General features: G+C 42.0%; 1 protein-coding gene across 2 annotated transcripts in view; it reads right to left on the bottom strand.

The window, feature by feature from the left end:
* The window catches only part of LOC133552098 (KN motif and ankyrin repeat domain-containing protein 4-like), a 34,488-nt gene extending 22,573 nt beyond the window's left edge, over positions 1-11,915 (bottom strand). The window contains exon 1 of one of the 2 annotated variants that reach the window (XM_061899425.1): positions 11,441-11,915. The gene's annotated coding sequence lies outside the window, so the exon portion shown is untranslated. The remainder of the gene's footprint in view (positions 1-11,440) is intronic. The other variant, XM_061899424.1, reaches the window with a different exon arrangement.
* Between the last annotated feature and the right edge of the window lie 3,265 nt (positions 11,916-15,180).

The following is a 15,180-nucleotide window of genomic DNA, read 5'->3' as shown; positions in this document are numbered from 1 at the left end:
TCTCTACCAGCTTGTTTCCCAGGTTTCCCAGCTCTTCAGGGGATTTGAAAATAATGTCTTAAAAGTAAGACGTTTTTATATACATATACGTGTACATATATACACATGTATCCGTTCGGTCAGGGAAAAACACAGAGGCTATTTCATCTCTATAAGCCTGTTTCCCAGATTTCCCTGCTCTTCAGGTTATTTGAAAATAATGTCCTAAAAGTAAGACATTGTTTATAGATATATACATATATACACATGTAGCCCTTAGGTCAGGGAAAAACACAGAGGCTATTTCATCTCTACAAGCTTGTTTCCCAGGTTTCCCTGCTCTTCAGGGGCATTGAAAATAATGTCTTTAAAGTAAGACATTTTTTATATACATATACGTGTACATATAAACACATGTATCCGTTCGGTCAGGGAAAAACACAGAGGCTGTTTCATCTCTACAAGCCTGTTTCGCAGGTTTCCCTGCTCTTCAGGGGATTTGAAAATAATGTCTTAAAAGTAAGACATTGTTTATAGCTATGTACATATACACACATGTATTTGTTAGGTCAGGGAAAAACACAGGCTATTTCATCTCTACAAGCCTGTTTTGCAGGTTTGCCTGCTCTTCAGAGGATTTGAAAACACTGTCTTAAAAGTAAGACATTGTTTATATATATACTAATGTATCCGTTAAGTCAGTTTCTCTGCTCTTCAAATCCCCTGAAGAGCAGGGAAAATTGCAAAACAGGCTTGTCGGGATGAAATAGCCTCTGTGTTTTTTCCTCACCTAACGGATACATATATATATATAAACAATGTCCTACTTTTAAGACATTATTTTGTCTGAAACCCTTTTCAGGTCCCCGGGAAGCAGCCTGGTTGCCAACCTTGGCCGAAACGTGCAAACTAGTAGGAAGCTTCCTACCCTCGCAGCTCACAAAATTAGGAATAAACATCGGGCTGCACAGAGACGAGGGACTGGGCGTTTCCAAAGCTAGACCGAGAGCTTAGGAAAACATAAAATAAAAAAAGAAATATGCCGCATTTCCAAAAATAACAGACAAAGGATCACAACCGAGGCAACCAAACACACTGTAAATTGCCTGCATGTAACATTCAGCCTGAGCAATAACACATACCGGCCATTCCCAAAACCCGACACCACATTACAATATGTAGACTGTGACAGCAACCAGGAACATCCCAGGAGACTGTCAACCCTGTCATCAGACAGGGAATCATTCAACCAGGCCACACCTCCATACCAAAAAGCACTCAAGTGGATACCAACACCACCCACCAGCCACTAAAACAAGAAAAATCAGGAAACGGTACAACATACCTTGGTATAATCCCCCATTTAACAAAAATGTCAACATGAATATCGGACATAAATTCCTTGACAGGCTTGCCCCCCCAAAAAAACACACACTCTGGAAAATATTCAACAGGAACACTGTAAATCTTAGTTACAGCTGCATGATGAATAATAATCACACCATTGACACACACAACAAAAATATTCTGAGCACCCACAGACAAGCAACCGCTAACTCCACAGATAACTGAAATTGCAGACAAAGGCTTGACTGCCCACTTAACGGAGACCGTTTGAAAGCATCAGCCATCTATCAAGCCAGCGTCACCCGTAAAGACACCTCATACCCTACTTGACAACCTTGAGACCTCTGAATTCGGGAGATTGTGGTATGGTTAGGAGGGGAGGTGACGGCAACAGACATCAGGGTGGTTTTTGTTATGGTTAGTAAGGGAGGTGACAGCAACAGACACCAGGGTGCAGTATTGTGTTATAGTTAGGGGGGGAGGTGACGGCAACAGACACCAGGGCACAGTATTGTGTTATGGTTAGGAGGGGAGGTGACGGCAACAGACACCAGGGTGGTTTTTGTTATGGTTAGTAAGGGACGGCAACAGACACCAGGGTTGTTTTTGTTATGGTTAGTAAAGGAAGTGACAGCAACAGACACCAGGGCGCGGTATTGTGTTATGGTTAGTAAGGGAGGTGACGACAACAGACACCAGGGCGCAGTATTGTGTTATGGTTAGTAAGGGAGGTGACGGCAACAGACACCAGGGCACAGTATTGTGTTATGGTTAGGAAGGGAGGTGACGGCAACAGACACCAGTGTGGTTTTTGTTATGGTTAGTAAGGGACGGCAACAGACACCAGGGTTGTTTTTGTTATGGTTAGTAAAGGAAGTGACAGCAACAGACACCAGGGCGCGGTATTGTGTTATGGTTAGTAAGGGAGGTGACGACAACAGACACCAGGGTGCAGTATTGTGTTATGGTTAGGAGGGAGGTGACGGCAACAGACACCAGGGCGCAGTATTGTGTTATGGTTAGTAAGGGAGGTGACGGCAACAGACACCAAGGTGGTTTTTGTTATGGTTAGTAAGGGAGGTGACGGCAACAGACACCAGGGCGCAGTATTGTGTTATGGTTAGGAGGGGAGGTGACGGCAACAGACACCAGGGTGGTTTTTGTTATGGTTAGTAAGGGAGGTGACGGCAACAGACACCAGGGCGCAGTATTGTGTTATGGTTAGGAGGGGAGGTGACGGCAACAGACACCAGGGTGGTTTTTGTTATGGTTAGTAAGGGAGGTGACGGCAACAGACACCAGGGCGCAGTATTGTGTTATAGTTAGGAGGGGAGGTGACGGCAACAGACACCAGGGCGCAGTATTGTGTTATGGTTAGTAAGGGAGGTGACGACAACAGACACCAGGGCGCAGTATTGTGTTATGGTTAGTAAGGGAGGTGACGGCAACAGACACCAGGGCGCAGTATTGTGTTATGGTTAGTAAGGGAGGTGACGGCAACAGACACCAGGGTGGTTTTTGTTATGGTTAGTAAGGGAGGTGACGGCAACAGACACCAGGGCGCAGTATTGTGTTATGGTTAGGAGGGGAGGTGACGGCAACAGACACCAGGGCGCAGTATTGTGTTATGGTTAGGAGGGGAGGTGACGGCAACAGAAACCAGGGCGCAGTATTGTGTTATGGTTAGTAAGGGAGGTGACGGCAACAGACACCAGGGCGCAGTATTGTGTTATGGTTAGTAAGGGAGGTGACGGCAACAGACACCAGGGTGGTTTTTGTTATGGTTAGTAAGGGAGGTGACGGCAACAGACACCAGGGCGCAGTATTGTGTTATGGTTAGTAAGGGAGGTGACGGCAACAGACACCAGGGCGCAGTATTGTGTTATGGTTAGGAGGGGAGGTGACGGCAACAGACACCAGGGCGCAGTATTGTGTTATGGTTAGTAAGGGAGGTGACGGCAACAGACACCAGGGTGCGGTATTGTGTTATGGTTAGTAAGGGAGGTGACTGCATCATTGATATATAAACTATCAGACTGCGTGGTCGCTTGTAGTGGCTTTCAGTAGGACTTTAAAACATATGTATAATAATAATAAACAATACTAAATAATTATCGAATGGTGTGTGAACAAAGACATGCACCTGGGGATAGGCTGATTGAAGCTCACAGCTGCCTTTTTTGACAGCTGCTGCAGGACGACGAATCATCCAATGATGTCTCCGGTAAGATATGGATCACAATTTTCCCATCCAAAAAACATGCTGGTTGACGTAAGGAAAACATGTTCGCTTGACCGCTCTGCTTCACAACAAACAAACAAACACAGGCTGTATCTCGGTGCTAAAAACAGCTGCTTTCCACCGCTTCCCACCAACAGCATTCTTCTTTGACGTCTCCATTATTAATTGAACAAATTGCAAAAGATTCAGCAACCGGAATACGGTGTAATTATGCGATTGAAGCAGACAACTTTTAGCTAATATTTCCTGACACTCCGTAACGTCATTTGAAATTTAAAATTGTAATTTAGTAAACTAAAAAGGCCGTATTGGCATGTGTTGCAATGTTAATATTTCATCATTGATATATAAACTATCAGACTGTGTGGTCGCTAGTTGTGGCTTTCAGTAGGACTTTAAAACATATGTATAATAATAATAAACAATACTAAATAAGTATCGAATGGTGTGTGAACAAAGACATGCACCTGGGGATAGGCTGATTGGCAACACTAAATTGGCAACACTAAATTGGCAACACTAAATTGGCAACTCTAAATTGCGGGATCGTTCCTCCAACGCAAACATAGACGCTCCGGACAACAACGTGAAGGTAAGAATGATTTAACAACAAAAACACTGGTACAAAAACAGACGAAAAGAAACGCGTGGCGAAAGCACAGAAGCTAACGCTAACACTAGCACAGGATCAGGTAACAAGAAATCTAGTAATTACCAAGGAAACAGTTGCACACCGCAAACAAAGGACCGAGACCGACTGACGGGACAAGGCAGGCTTAAATAAGAAAGCAATGAACAAAAACAGGTGTGCGTCTGGAACCTGCAGCAGGTGAAATGAATACGTTACCATGGTGACCAAACTAACTCACAAAGGTACAAAGGGAGTCCAAACTAACGGAAAATAACTAAACTAAACATGATCCAGACTACGGATCATGACAAAATGGTCCCTAGTGTGTGAATGTGAGTGTGAATGTTGCTGTGTTGGCCCTGCGATGAGGTGGCGACTTGTCCAGGGTGTATGCCGCCTTCCGCCCGATTGTAGCTGGGATAGGCTCCAGCGACCCCGAAGGGAATAAACGGTAGAAAATGGACAGATGGCAAGTATGCCTCAAACACAGGCATTCTTTCTTTGTATATATATATATATATATATACATATCTTTAAACACATATATATGTGTATATATGTATGTAAATGTGTATAAATATATATGTATGTATATGTGTATGTGTATACATAATTGTATGTGTGTGTGTATATATATATATATACAAACATATCTTTAAACACACATATATATATGTGTATATATATATATATATATATATATATATATATATATATATATATATACATACATATCTTTAAACACATATATATATGTGTATATATGTATGTAAATGTGTATATATATATGTGTATGTATATATGTGCATATGTATGTATATATATTTATATATATGTGTATATATACATACGTATATGTATACACATATGCATGTATAAATATCCAATAATATACACACATATATATATATATACTCATACATACTTATATGTATATAATATTTATTATTGTGTTCAATCTCAATATTTTAGCCACATGTCCCTTGATATCTCCCCTCCCTTCCTCACCTTGTCCGGGCCAACCAAGCACCAGCCTGGAGCCCCTGGGCCAGTCTGCATTGTCACTTCTTTTAGTAAACATGAATGGCTTGCCCCCCAACAAAATTGCATGTATCTCTCCAAAATTAGAATTAGATCACGGTTTAGTGTGGGATTACCCGACACATGAAACATGACGAATTAAAGGCCTACTGAAAGCCACTGCTACCCACCACGCAGTCTGATAGTTTATATATCAATGATGAAATATTAACATTGCAACACATGCCAATACGGCCGCTTTAGTTTACTAAATTGCCATTTTAGATTTCACGCGAAATATCCTGTTGAAAACGTCACGGTATGATGACACGTGCGGGTGACGTCACCGATTGTAGCGGACACTTTTTTCCAGCCCGATCCCAGCTATAAGTCGTCTGCTTTAATCGCATAATTACACAGAGTTCCGGACATCTGTGTTGCTGAATCTTTTGCAATTTGTTCAATTAATAAATGGAGACGTCAAAGAAGAAAGATGTAGGTGGGAAGCGGTGTATTGCGGCTGCCTTTAGCCACACAAACGCAGCCGGTGTTTCCTTGTTTACATTCCCCAAGGTGAAGCTGTACTACTCAGTGGCCTACTGGTTAGAGTGTCCGCCCTGAGATCGGTAGGTTGTGAGTTCAAATCCCGGCCGAGTCATACCAAAGACTATAAAAATGGGACCCATTGCCTCCCTGCTTGGCACTCAGCATCAAGGGTTGGGATTGGGGGTTAAATCACCATAAATTCGCGCAAAGTATCCAAAGTATGAAAACATGATTTAATTAAACGTAAACAAAAACAAACAAAAAGCACGCACGTGGGCGGAATAACAAACTAAGGGAGCTAGCACTGGAAGCTAGAAAACAAAAAGGGACTTTGGCATGGAAGCTAGTGGATAGCAAACAGAAAAACTGGAAATAACTAATGGCTAACAAGAACAGCTTACCGCTACAACGATAAGGACAAAATGTAGCACGACAGGAAGTAGCTGAAAAGAATCACAGACACGACAAGAGCCACATATGGCAACGACAAGTCCGAATGACAAAACAATGATCCAGCAACTGACAAGACGGAGAGGGTACAAATAGGAGCGGGCTGATTGGCAGCAGGTGTGGCCAGGTGCCAATCAGCTGAGGAGGAACATAGCACTCAGGGATCAAGACAGGAAGCTGACAAAATAAGAGCACTAGACAGGAACTAAATACAGGAGATACTAAACAGTGGGTAGGGTTTGGTGGTAGCAGGGGGTGTATATTGTAGCGTCCCGGTAGAGTTAGTGCTGCAAGGGGTTCTGGGTATTTGTTCTGTTGTGTTGATGTGTTACAGGGCGGGGGTTCTCCCGAAATGTGTTTGCCATTCTTTTTTGTTGTGGGTTCACAGTGTGGCGCATATTTTTTTAAGTTGTTTATACGGACAACCCTCAGTGTGATCTGTATGGCTGTTGACCAAGTATGCATTGCATTCACTTATGTGTGTAAAGGACGCATATATTAAAGGAAAAACGGACGCAACGACAGGTTGTAGAGGACGCTAAAGGCAACCCCGATATTGTTGTCCGGGTGGAAATCGGGAGAAATTCGGGAGAATGGTTGCCCCGGGAGATTTTCGGGAGAGGGCACTGAAGTTCGGGAGTCCCCCGGGAAAACCGGGAGGGTTGGCAAGTATGCTCATGCGAGATCCACCCAGGAATGAATCCCTTCCCTGCTGTACATTCTGAAAAATAGAACCATTTTATCAAGTACGGGAAACCTCCTCAACTTGTCATCAAAGCAGGATTATAGGGCTGCAAGCAAACTTGTCCTGGATTTTCCGGGAGACTCCCGAAATTCAGCGCCTCTCCCGAAAACTTCCCGGGACAAATTTTCTCCCGAAATTCCGGTCGGAGCTGGAGGCCACGCCCCCTCCAGCTCCATGAGGACAACCTGTTTTCACATCCGCTTTCCCACAATATAAACAGCGTGTCTGCCCAATGACGTTATAACAGTAAAGTGATAGAGGGTGAGTTCTTGGTTTCTTATGTGGGTTTATTGTTAGGCAGTTTCATTAACGTCCTCCCAGCGCAGTAACAACACACAACAACAGCAGTCAAGTTTTCGTGTACCGTAAAGCAGTTTGTCTGCCTCAAACGGCAATGTTGTGACACTCTTAAACAGGAAAATACTGCCGTACATGCATATGTGACAATAAAATCTACGGCTTTTAGAGAGTGCAGTGCACAACAGGGCCCGCAACAAGGAGATGAAGCAGAAGAACGAGGAAGATACAGCCGGTGGCGACGCCGACAACGAGTAAGATGAAGAAATACGCTTGTAAGTTCCAAGCCGCAGCTGCGATTGGACCTGGATAGCCTCCAGGAAGAAGTAGTGGTAGTTAGAAAAATAGTGACAGAGAATAGAACAAGGATGGACAATTCAACCCTTAACTCAACGTAGAGTAGATGAGTGTTATGTGTGTGTATATGTGTAAATAAATGAACACTGAAATTCAAGGGACGGCGTGGCAGAGTGGCCGTCTGCAACCCGAGGATCCCTGGTTCAATCCCCACCTAGTACCAACCTCGTCACGTCCGTTGTGTCCTGAGCAAGACACCTCACCCTTGCTCCTGATGGGTGCCGGTTAGCGCCTTGCATGGCAGCTCCCTCCATCAGTGTGTGAATGGGTAAATGTGGAAGTAGTGTCAAAGCGCTTTGAGTACCTTGAAAGTAGAAAAGCGCTATACAAGTACAACCCATTTATTTAAGACTGTAGCACAGCTCGAGCTCAGTGTCGCGAAGAAACAAGTCCCGGTGTGTCACCTTTAAATAGAGCCCCGGGTTTCCTCCTGGCCAGGGCGACCCCTGAAAAAAACATCACAGTGCACTTGGGTTTCGGACTCTCCCAAGAGTCACCGCCTAACATTTTTCACATTTCCGTGGCACGAGTTCAATTGTGCTCGGAGCGCTCTCGGTCCACCTCACAGGAAACCAGAGAACGGAGAATAAAGTGTTGACTGGACTCCAGTCCGCAGATACCGGGACTGCTTGCCTGTGTGCCTCCATAGTCTAACGTCCGCCATGCCTTCGGGGTTTTCCTGACCGATGTTTTCTTGGTATGGGCGTCAGACTGCATCACGTTTACAGGAACGGGAGCCTTTTCGGTCTTTGTCCCGGCTCAACAACGTTATAATCACTGCTCGCACAAACCTGGCCCGAGCCACAAAAATGCTGGGGATTGGACAGGAATTTTGAGACTTTTCACAGCCGATTTGACTCAAGAGTGGAAGATCAAAGAGTATTGTACGCAGGACTGGAATCTATGTGTGGCAGGGGAGAGTTGGGTCAATGACGGCTTTGTTTAGTTATATATGCCAATCTAAGTCTTAGACTAGATCAGACCAATCTAAGTCAAAGACCAGATCAGACCAATCTAGGTCTTAAGACCAGATCAGACAATATAGGTCTAAACCTTGATCAAACCAATCTAAGTCTTAAGACCAGATCAGACCAATGAAGGTCTAACACTTGATCAGACCAATCTAAATCCAAGACTAGATCAGACCAATGTATTCCTAAGGCAAGATCAGACAAATTTAAATCTAAAATTAGATCTGACCAATCTAAGTTTAAGACTAGATCTGACCAATGTAGGTCTAACATTAAATCAGGCCAATCTAAGTCTAAAACCAGATCAGACCAAAGTAGGTCTAAGACTTGATCAGACCAATCTAAATTTAAGACTAGATCAGACCAATATAGGCATAAGGCGAGATCAGACAAATTTAAATTTAAAATTAGATATGACCAATCGAAGTTTAGGACTAGATCTCACCAATGTAGGTCAAACATTAAATCAGGCCAATCTAAGTCTAAAACCAAATCAGACCAATGTAGATCCAAGACTAGAGCAGACCAATCTAAGTCTTAAGACCAGATCAGACCAATTTTGGTCTAAGACTTGATCGGACCGATCTAAATCTAAGACTAGATCAGACCAAGGTAGGCCTAAGACAAAATCAGACAAATTTAAATCTAAAATTAGATCTGACCAATCTAAGTTTAAGACTAGATCTGACCAATGTTGGTCCAAAACTATATCAGACTAATCTAAGTCTAAGACCAGATCAGAACAATGTAGGTGTAAGACTGGATCAGACCAATCTAAGTCTTAAAACCAGATTAGATCAATGTAGGTCTAAGATTTGATCAGACCAATCTAAATCTAAGAATAGATCAGACCATTGTGCGCCTAAGACTAGATCAGACAAATTTAAATCCAAAAATAGATTTGACCAATCTAGGACTAAGACTCGGTCAGACCAATCTAAGTCTAAGAATAGATCAGACCAATTTAGGTCTAAGACCAGATAAGACCAATCTAAGTCTAAGATAAGATAAGACCAATCTAGGTCCAAGACTAGTTCAGACCAATCTAAGTCTTAAGACTTGATCAGACCAATTTAAACCTAAGACTAGATAAGACCAATGTAGGCCTAAGACGAGATCAGACACATTTAAATCTAACAATAGATCTGACCAATCTAAGTTTAAACCTAGATCTGACCAATGTAGGTCAAAGACTAGATCAGACCAATCTAAGTCTAAAACCAGATCAGACCAATGTAGGTCTAAGATTGGATCAGACCAGTCTAAGTCTTAAGACCGGATCCGACCAACGTAGGTCTAAGACTTGATCAGACCAATCTAAATCTAAGACTAGATCAGACCAATGTAGTCCTAAGACGAGGTCAGACAAATTTAAATCTAAAATTAGATCGGACCAATTTAAGTCTAAGACCAGATAAGACCAATGTAGGTCGAAGACTAGATCAGACCAATGTAGGTCTAAGAATGGATCAGACCAATCTAAGTCTTAAGACCAGATTGTACCAATGTAGGCCTAAGACTTGATCAGACCAATCTAAATCTAAGACTAGATCAAACCAATGTAGGCCTAAGACGAGATCAGACAAATTTAAATCTAACAGTAGATCTGACCAATCCAAGTTTAAAACTAGATCTGACCAACGTAAATCTAAGACTAGATCAGGCCAATCCAAGTCTAAAACCGGATATGACCAATGTAGGTCTAAGAGTAGATTAGACCAATCTAAGTCTTAAAACCAGATCAGACCAATGTAGGTCTAAGACTTGATCAGACCAATCTAAATCTAAGACTAGATCAGACCAATGTAGGCTTAAAACGAGATCAGACAAATTTAAATCTAACAATAGATCCGACCAATCTAAGAATAAGACTAGATCTCACCGATTTAAGTCTAAGACTAGATCTGAACAACCTAACTTTAAGACTAGATCTGAACAACCTAACTTTAAGACTAGATCTGACCAATCTAAGTCCAAGACTAGATTTGACCAATCAAAATCTGACTAGATCAGATAAATGTAGGTCTAAGACTAAATCTGACTAAAGTGAATTTGTGATTGACAACAAAATAAATATTTGGCATAACTCTTCCAAATATCTACTTTGAAGCCAATAACACAAAATCTATCAAAACAATGTGTTTTCATATAGTTCAGCATTTACTGATCAACTGATTCATTTTACCATCTTTTTCCTCCAACATATATCTAAGTGACCCACCCGCATTCTTCGCAATCCCTAGGTGGAAAACCTTTGGACACACCTGAGCTCGCCTGGATTGAACCTGACGCAAGTAAAAGTTGATCCGACCTCCTCCAAACAGGTCTCTCATGACATCTGGACGTTTAACATCGCCCTGAATGTCGGGAGTTTTGACAGAGTATATTCCTCATCCTCTTTTTATTTTCATTTTCCTCATCTCTTCCTAGAAAAGTCCCTTCTTTTCACCCCGTCTTGGCTGCACGGACAGCATTTTTTTCCACCGCATGGCTGGAAGAGATTTATATTCTCAACCAAGCGGTTTGGCCCGACTTTGTCTGTCTGAAACGCACGTTTTTTTTTTGCCAGGGTTTCACTGCCTTCAGACCCGTAGCTTGTTTTAATCCCGCAATCGTAGTCGTCCCGACGTTTGTAAGCTTTTATCGTGACGGGTGGAACTGAAGTTCAAAGCGTGCAACAGCTGCTGGAGCTTCACCCGAGAAGAACCCAAGTTAAAGGTCGAGTGTGTGTTTACGTTGACATGCATCTTAAAATACTGGTACGTTTTCCCAAAGCTTTGGTCCGAAAAGCGACTTGAGTCACACTTTTTCATTTCTGCAGAAAGGTCTTCAAGGAAAAGTTGTGACAAGCCTACCTCGGTTCTTGAATGTCTCCTTTGATCGGTCCCCGCTTTGTCTTAAGCGGTCCTCACTTTGTCTGAAGACGTCCTCACTTTGTCTGAAGACGTCCCCACTTTGTCTGAAGAGGTCCCCACTTTGTCGTCCTCAGCGTGTTCGTGTGTGTCCTGTGCTGTCAGGGAGAGTGACATGCCGGAGCTGTCTGGTGAATGCCGACGTGCACGCAGCGTCGGCCATAACAGAAGCCGGGGGTGTGCCGGTGTGTGAAAGGAGAATAGGGAGCGGGGAGGAGCCTGGGAACATGCCTTTCTACTACGCGGCCTTAAATGAAGAAACACACTTGCGAGAGTGGGAGTCAAGAGGTGTCGTTTGCTGAGAAAGACAGCTGCTGGTGTGGACTTTATGTGGCGATGTGGAGCAGTTAGTCAGGGAAAGTCCTGGGCCTGTAACCCAATCCATTGCCATGGGGTCCGTGTCCTCTGCGAGTCAACAGAAGGGAGAGAGCAGGGGCCGGGGGGGGGGGGCTTGGTGCCATCCATGGAGGCTAAGTCCCACAGGCCGTGCCCCCTCATTCTTCACGGATCCCCTTTCCGTCCGTCTTGCGACCTCCCGCCCTTTCGCGATCATGCCAGGAAAAAAAAGAATAGCGTTTGTTTTCCGCAAGCACAAGTGGTGTTTATAAGCGTGACGTGGTGCCGTTAAATGTGCGAAGATAAAACAGCATGACGTTTATGGAAATAATCATGGTTTGTAAAACAGGCCTGGGCCATTTTTTCTCGGATTGAATGCTAAAAACGTTATGACAGACCGGCTTGAAAACCAAAATGGAATTTTAAGTTTTTTTTACTGAATGGGACACCCGGAATGTACATGAAAATCAAATCAATTAAAGCTGCTCACACGGTCAATAAGGTGACCACTATGTTTGACGGATCATATTTATCCATGACAGCATTTTTGTTGTAAATTGTGAGGTGTGTCTGTTAAAATCATGGTTGTTTTGACGAATGATGACAAATGTGAACAAGAGCATGTATTGTGAAGTGAAGTGAAGTGAAGTGAATTATATTTATATAGCGCTTTTTCTCCAGTGACTCAAAGCGCTTTACATAGTGAAACCCAATATCTAATTTTTTCCGCATTTAAACCAGTGTGGGTGGCACTGGGAGCAGGTGGGTAAAGTGTCTTGCCCAAGGACACAACGGCAGTGACTAGGATGGCGGAAATGGGGATCGAACCTGCAACCCTCAAGTTGCTGGCACGGCCACTCTACCAACCGAGCTATACCGCCCCTGTCTTTGTGTGATGATGTAAATGAGGTGTGGTTTTGTTCTATATTAAGTATGTGTCCATGAAAGGGCAATTTACGACTTTTCTTAATTTGATTACGTGATATGGTACGATTTTATTGTAATAATTTTATTGCCTGATTTTTCTATCCCTTTAATTGAGGTAGCCTGGGACTGCGGATGGAAATTAGCTATTTAGCTATAATCTGGTACAGAACATCTCTGTCTTTGAGCTTAATGTTTCTGTGCATTGTCCCTTTAAATAAAGACTAAACTAATTCAGGATTTGAAATATTAACTATGAACGATAAAACACTGAATATTGACAACATATGAACGGCACCCACCCTGTCTGTCGACATATTTTACAATCAAGCGAAATGCAACAAAAATGAAACAAACCGCAAAATATAAACGCGGAGGGTTAAAAAAAATAGAACCGCCTACAATCTGATAGATCTGATGCAACCTGCCGATCCCAGGGCGGACACTCTAACCAAGAATGTATCGGGATGGATGCAGAAAGAAGAAAGACCGCCTGGAGAGTTTTTACGGAGGAAGTAGTGTGGTGGCTATTTATTGCTAACACGTAAAATTTTTGATAGCTAACAATAGCATTAGCATTATTATTTGAACACGGAAATTCATTTACTAGTTTAGCATGAACAGAGCCAAGGTTGCATCGGTCTGAAATTCCCCGTCTTTGAGCTCACGCCAACGAGTGAAAGTCGGGCCAATGTTGATCCTTGACTGTCTTTTTATCCGGATAGCTTACCTTTTTCTTTTTCTTTGCCTCCTCTTACAAAACTTTTCGTTTCTTTGGTTGTTTTGCAGCTTCTGCCGTGATAGCAGTAATCGCACGTAGGTGTTCTTCTTCTTCTTGTTTTCTGGCGGCAGGTGGCCTTGTGATAACTGACTACTGATATGAAGAGAAATCTTTTTTGGGGTTGTAAGGGTATTATTTTAACTCAATTTAAAAGTTAAAGTACCACTGATAGTCTCACACACACACTGGGTGTGGTGAAATTACCATCTGCAATTGACCCATCCCTTTGTTCCACCCGCAAGTCGGGAGGTAATAGGTCTCCTTTTTACAGTCTTTGGTATGACTCAGTTGGGGTTTGAACTCAAGACCTATCTGGGTTTTCAAAACTATGAGCCATTTTTGGGTTGTTTTTCAATGAGTAACGCATTTTGGAGTAAAAGGCTTTTTTTAATTAAAAAGGTACTTTTTTATAGAAGGGAATTTTATTAAGGATTAATCTCATTAAAATTATATATAATCACATGTCTTATCTACATGAAAATATTTGAGCATAGACCATAGACGGCAATTCTTGTAAAAAATAAAAATGTCACTCATATCTAGCGTTTGAGAATGTTTTAATGGAATAAACATAATTTTAATCAATAGTTGTGAATGAGTAGGACAAACCAGCAGTAAAAGGTATCATTTTTGATAAACTATTGGATCAAGAAGCACAAAATTGCACAACCCAATAGTTGGGTTTGGAATAACCCAACATTGTCGTGAGCGTAACTCGGCTTTTGAGTTAAATAATTCAACACAATAGTTGGGTTACGAATCAACCATCATTGTGTTAGAATAACTCAACTTTTGAGTTAAATAATTCAACCCAATATTTGGGTTACGAATCAACCATCATTGCCTTAGAATAACTCAACTTTTGAGTTAAATAATTCAACCCAATAGTTGGGTTACGAATCAACCATCATTGCCTTAGAATAACTCAACTTTTGAGTTAAATAATTCGACCCAATAGTTGGGTTACGAATCAACCATCAATCCGTTAGAATAACTCAACTTTTGAGTTGAATAATTCGACCCAATAGTTGGGTTACGAATCAACCATCATTCCGTTAGAATAAGTCAACTTTTGAGTTAAATAATTCAACCCAATAGTTGGGTTACGAATCAACCATCATCGCTTTAGAATAACTCAACTTTTGAGTTAGAAAATTCAACCCAATAGTTGGGTTACGAATCAACCATCGTTGCGTTAGAATAACTCAACTTTTGAGTTAAATAATTCAACCCAATAGTTGGGTTACGAATCAACCATCATTCCGTTAGAATAACTCAACTTTTGAGTTAAATAATTCAACCCAATAGTTGGGTTACGAATCAATCATCATTTCGTTAGAATAACTCAACTTTTGAAGTAAATAATTCAACCCAATAGTTGGGTTACGAATCAACCATCATTGCCTTAGAATAACTCAACTTTTGAGTTAAATAATTCGACCCAATAGTTGGGTTACGAATCAACCATCATTCCGTTAGAATAACTCAACTTTTGAGTTGAATAATTCGACCCAATAGTTGGGTTACGAATCAACCATCATTCCGTTAGAATAAGTCAACTTTTGAGTTAAATAATTCAACCCAATAGTTGGGTTACGAATCAACCATCATCGCTTTAGAATAACTCAACTTTTGAGTTAGA

This window comes from Nerophis ophidion, linkage group LG04 (assembly GCF_033978795.1).
Source record: "Nerophis ophidion isolate RoL-2023_Sa linkage group LG04, RoL_Noph_v1.0, whole genome shotgun sequence".
Lineage (NCBI taxonomy): Eukaryota > Metazoa > Chordata > Actinopteri > Syngnathiformes > Syngnathidae > Nerophis > Nerophis ophidion.
The sequence above is the reverse complement of the archived record's forward strand: the minus strand, read 5'-3'. Positions and strand labels throughout refer to the sequence as shown.